Source organism: Canis aureus, chromosome 1, assembly GCF_053574225.1.
Source record: "Canis aureus isolate CA01 chromosome 1, VMU_Caureus_v.1.0, whole genome shotgun sequence".
NCBI classification, from domain to species: Eukaryota; Metazoa; Chordata; class Mammalia; order Carnivora; family Canidae; genus Canis; species Canis aureus.
Window position 1 is genome coordinate 11,373,610 of NC_135611.1, and position 6,308 is coordinate 11,379,917.

At 33.1% G+C, this 6,308-nt stretch overlaps 1 pseudogene; it reads right to left on the reverse strand.

The window, feature by feature from the left end:
• Nucleotides 1-245: 245 nt before the first annotated feature.
• LOC144314740 (10 kDa heat shock protein, mitochondrial pseudogene) lies at nt 246-2,552 on the reverse strand (annotated as a pseudogene).
• Between the last annotated feature and the right edge of the window lie 3,756 nt (nt 2,553-6,308).

A 6,308-nucleotide genomic window follows, 5' to 3' on the forward strand; every position in this document is an offset into this window, starting at 1 on the left:
AATGAATATGATTATTAATATTGAATAATATGGCTTGTGGAGCATAAAATATTATAAATTCATTTGTTTTCCATTTTCCTTTAAACCTTATTTAGTGAAGGAAACACTTAATCCTCTCTCAAATGAAATCTCAGCAAGCCCTGTGAATTTATAGCTCAGTCTGAGATAAACAGGATGAGCTGTTTCTCCCAGTTTCACCTCCAGTTTTGGGAAGTGAAGAAGGTATGATGAGATTCAGCTCCTTTTCACTTTTTCCCCTTCTTGCAAAGGGCTGTTTCAGGCCATTCTGGGGTAAAGGCAGGGAGAAGCATGGTGAATGTCCAAGTGTTCTCTTTTATGCCTACTGACTGTCGGCTCTAAAAAAAAAAAAAAAAGATAATTTAAATTTTAAATTATTAATTTGTAATGCTTGCATTTTCTATGTGTCTAATATTCACTGATTAAAAAATAGTAGATTATTTCAAAGATTAATTGTGCCAAACATTTCAAAGAAGAAAAAGTAAACACTGTATCTTTCCTTTTACATTTAGCAAATTCTTCCCTTATTTTACTGTCCCCCCACTCAACCAGTGTTTCTGTGTCCATTCTCCTTACTTAATTTTGTTTCAGACCTCAGTTGCTCTTATGGCTGTGGCCTTTGTTCCCTCAACTAGAAAATCACTCTCCTTTTCTCTTAGGCTCTTTACCCATGTGTAAAACTTACTGGCATATGGCCCAAGAGTAGGCTGAGAGATTGCTTCTCAGAAGCACTAGATAAGATAGGATGATCCGTGGTAGAATGGAACTAAATTGGGGTGTGTCTCAGAAAAATGAAAATAGATTATATTTAACAGACAGGCAATAAGGAGCCATTCTACATTCTAATGCAGGAAAAAGTTTAATCTTCTTAGATTTTAAATAGAACTCATTGTTGAACCCTTATTCCTTGAATGTTTATAAAAATTTACTTTTTTTAAAAAAATTATTTATTCATGAGAGAGAGAGAGAGAGGCAGAGAGAGAAGCAGGCTCCATGCAGGGAGCCCGCCCAACATGGGACTCGATCCTGGGTCTCCAGGATCACTCCTGTGCTGAATGCAGCACTAAACCGCTGACCCACCAGGACTGCCCTAAAAATTTACTCTTAGTAATGATGTTAAAGTTCTATTAAAAAAAAGACTTTGCAGCCTTAAAAAAAAGTACTGACAAGAAACAAAGACCTTTATTAAAAATGTTGTATGATGTCTAGTGAAAATTTTATTTTATTTCATTATTTTTATTTTTGGATACCATTAGTGTATTATAAAAGAAATACATGGATACTATTTACATGATGAAATATTTTACATATTCACTGAAATGGGCAGCTTCCTGTGATGCCATTTCAATAATGATTTATTTCCATTTACATGCTTTCCAAGAATGTCACCATCTCTAAATAAGAAGTAGTCTTTGCCATCTAGAACTCATTTGGTGCTTCCATATTCTGGAGGAACTTTATCTCCAACTCTCACACTAACTGTTGATCTCTCCCCCACTTTCCTGTAGAGCCCCATCCAACAGCTACTCCTGTTGCCCACAGTACCTTTGCTTGAGATTTTTCTGGAAGCATAATGCCTCCTTTGGCTACAGTTTGGCTGCATTCCTTTAAACTAAAACTCCGTGAAAGATGGGAAGAAACTTTCTAAATATCTGTCCTGCTATGACTCTGGAAGCCACAGTTTGAACTTTGCGCTGGAGCTGTGCCCCCCCCACAAGGTCCAACTTGTCTAGTGAAAATTTTAAAAGGTATTATGACATGAAGTAATTTATAAAAGGTAAATGCAATTCCCTGATGCTGATTGTAAAATATGCAAATTATAAAATCCAATTTCTTTTCTATTTTACTGTTACTTCAAAGACACAGAAAATAGATTCATGAATTATGAGAAGTAATTATGAATCTGCTCCTATAATTAAATAAGCTCCTCCTATCTTATTTTTCTTGACTACAAAACACATATAAATCCACATAGCCATTTATTGTACCCAGAAAAATTGACACACACACACACACACATCCCTTTGTATAGTTTATTGAAAACATCTCATGCTGCATTTGTTTTTTTTTTCCCCAAAATTCTTACTAATGATAAGATCATTACTTTTTTCTTATATTCTATAAGAATTTTGAAAGGTCTCTCAGGTTTAGAGACTTTGCTCATTCTTTCTGTGTCCTGGTAAAAGAAAGACAATCCTATTTATTTAAATGAGAATTCTGAGACCTCAAATAAAATTGTATAATTTCAGTCTCAGCTTGATTTAAATCCATAATATTCATTACTTGTTTATTTAATTGGTTTATAGTATTAATGTATTGTACCATACTATGTGATCTAAGCACTCCTTAGGTGCTGATATTTACATTTAGAAATAAATTTACTATAGAAGGAATATGAGGAGTGGTCAAGGAGAGGAGAGAGGGAGAAGTCACGTGAAAAAAACAAATGTGTTCATTTAAAAAAATGAAGGGACTCTACCTCCTTCAAATTCTGCTAATGGATTTAATTGAGATGAAGAATGCAAATTTCCCATTGGATGTGGCAACTGGTAGAGTTGCAGGGGAGGGTAAAGGTGGGAGAAGGCAAACCTGACTGGATCCAGTTTAGGAGAAAATGGGATGAAAGGGTACCAAGGGTTGCACCAAGGGTAAAGGCAACTCCATCAAGACATACTTACACACAGAGAGCAGGGCACTGGGCAGTATATGGAGGGAGATGTCAGGTCAAGGGAGGATTTTAATATAATATTGAGATATAGCATCCTTATATGCTGATTTGAATGTTCTAACAAGTGATAAAGGAAAAATTGTGGCTCATTTCTGGAGTAATTTTTTCTTATAGATGATAATTGAAATCCATTGCAAAAGTGCAGTACTTAGCCTTATATATGCAGGACAGTTATTCCATTTTAACAAGAGGAAAGACAAAGTATGTGAGTCTCAGGCAGAGTGGGAGATTTAATGAACCATTAAGATGAACCATTGGCAAGATGAACCATTCCCTTTGGTTGCTTCTCTTTCCCTAGTGAAATATATCAAGGACATCTGTGAAGATGAAAAAAAAAAAAAAAGAGGCTGTGATGGAGAGTGTTTTGACTAGAGAAAATTAGTAGGCCTGTTCACCCACACTGAGAAATTCTGGTGATAAATTTATAGTGAGATAAGGTAGAATGGTTAACATTCCACTTTGAACTCCTCAAATACAGACATTGAGTAAATGGAGGTAACTTTCAAGGTAAATGTAAGGGGGAGGGGAAAAGGAGTTGAAGATGTATAAAAAGGAATGATTTAATTTCAGAAGGCTTGGAATCCCAGATAGAAAGGAGGACTATGGATATATAGTAGGAAGGAGATGAGCAGTGAGTAATGGGTAGGCCCGATGGACTACAGGTCCTCACAGGGACAAAGAATGTCGAGAACTTTGTTATTTGAATTAATTTTAGCACTGCATCTTAATTTTCTGTTGACTTTTTTAGGTATGACGGTTGGCATTAACTTTTTAATTAATTTTAATTTTAGTGATTGTTCTAGGGGTGTATTATGCATTCTTAGTACCAATTCTTAGTCCAATTACAGTTTTTATTATAATATTTTATATAAAGTAGAAAAAACTCAAAACAATAGTTTCTGCTTTTCCACCCTACATACATATAATATGCACATATATGTATATATAAAATGTCTACTGTAACTATTGTGATATAGTTATAATATTTTCTTTCATTATTTTATGTCTAAGAGTAGCTTTCTTTCGAGATATGTCCTTGAACTTTTGTTAGGTAGCTTATGGTTTTAACCAAATTTGGGAAATTTTTAATCATTGATTCTTCAAAAATTTTTGACCTCTTATCTCTTTCCTCGACTTCTATTGTTCATGGAGGCTTTCCTCATTTTTCTCTTCAATCTTCTATTTTTTCTTTTTTTCTGAAAGTCAAATAACATCCATTGGCCAACCTTCATGTTCACTGAGCCTATCTTTTGCCATTATTTGTCTGATCTTAAGCCCTTTCAGTGAGTTTTACAGCTCAGATATTGTAAATATCAGTTTTACTTTTTAAAAGATTTTATTTATTTATTCATGAGAGACACACACAGAGAGAGGCAGAGACACAGGCAGAGGAAAAAGCAGGCTCCATGCAAGGAGCCCGACGTGGGACTCGATCCCGGGTCTCCAGGACCAGGCCTGGGGCTGAAGGCGGAGCTAAACCGCTGAGCCACCAGGACTGCCCTAGAATGTTCATTTCTTCATTTTTTCCTTATCACTCTAAGATTCCCCATCAGTTCCACAGCCATATTTTCTTTTTAACTGTTTAGACAAAAAAATAAATTACTTCTAAGATTTTGTCTGCTAATTCCAATATCTAAATCATCCTGGAGTTGGCTTCCACTGAAAATCATCTGTCTCACTTCCAGAATTTGTAGCATGTGAGAAATGCTAGAAATATACAACTACTATTCCAAAAGTCCTTCTGGAAAGCAGTGTCCTAGGACATTTGCTATTAAGGATGCTATTTTACACAACTTATCAAGAGTTGATAAGTTGAAGGTTTTGGATCAACAAAGAATAGGATTCTTAAAGATTTGTAAGGGAAAGGATTGGTTCTGATGGCATGGGGAGAAATAATCAGGACTATTATAGTTTCCTTTTCTTGACCATGTTCTTTTCCAATATTTGTAATTTAGAAAACTTACTGTTATAATTCCCAGTGACTTCATGACATGGAAATTATGATCACACTGGCTGACTAAATAGCAAAAGTATTTGAATTCTTAAGCAACAAAGACCTTACTTACATTGATGTAATTGCCCTTAGTAGGAAAGAATGGAGTACTTTGTAGGACAAGCATTGTTTTCAAATAAAACCAATGAGAAAGTCATTTACTGACATATATAAATTAATGGCTTCGAAAGTACAGTTCAGAACATGTTTTGTTGAGAAACATTAAATGACATTTTTTGATGTTTTAAATAGATAAATTTCAAGTCATTAGTTCACCTAATTTGGCTGATATAATTTTCCTTGGGAACTTTGAAATGTTGTCTTTAAAATCAAGAGAGAAAAGAGATTCATTTTTTTCTTTCAAACTCTGTTATAATAAATAAACAAATTCATACATACATATATGGAGTGCACATTTGATTTCTCTTCATAAAGAGCATTTTATTATAATTCAGTTACTAAATGTATTGAAAAACACATGCAGTCATAATTTTATAATATAGAAGTTAATATTATGAGGTAGAATTTATGCTTGAGTTTATAGAATCACAAAATTTGATGAATATACCTCAAACTTCACATACTATCCAAATATGTTTATAGTTGTCAACTTTTAACAGGGAATATATTGGTTGATATAATATGTAAAGAAAAAAATAATAACAACAAAGAATCTTTCTTGCCAATCAATGTATGTAAAAAACAAGCTCTTACATTAGAGAATAGAAAATGTGAATGAAATTTTAAGTCATCTTTGCTTAATTAATGAAAGGAAAAAATATTTTTAAAAAACACTAAAATCATTTTAATTTTTACCAATGTGTTATATATATATGTATAATAAGTATGCATATATATGATTAGAAATATATACATGATTAGAAATATGAATACCTGAATATAATATAATATTGTGAATATGTGTATTTTTATGGGTAAATATTAAGGTTTTAATTATAACCCAATAATGTATTTTTCCATTTCTTAAAAATGTTGCCCCTATATTTCTCAATACTCCCCCTGTGAATTAAACTATAACAAAGAAATAAAATAAACACTACAAGACTTTAGGTCTTATATAAAGAATGTACTTTAAGTCACTTTGTTAAAATGATTGGGGAATGTAAATGTTAACATAAGTAAACTCGATTGTTAATATTTGAAATGAAACAAAACGAACAGTAGTATCACATATTTTGATGCCCATTAGAGCCAGGAAAGATATTGAAAAAAACTTGACAACTGCCCTGGCAATGGCACCAATCAGATCAGAATTAGTTCACCATCCAATAAATATAGACACATGAACTGATTAGAGAAGATGCTGGCTGGCAAGAGGTGGCCAGAATATCCTGGTTTTTCAGCTGTAATTTCATTACAAAAGTACTTAAGTTATAGATTCTCTTTACAAAAACGTGAAAAGACCAGGGAGCATACCCAAGAAATAGTCCATTTTTTTTAAGCATAGAAAGATAGAAGGGAATATTTAATAGGAAATAATCATTCCTAATACTCTATATTGAAAGTTTAAGGTTTTGTTTATTGGCATCTCTGATTGTCAAGTCAATT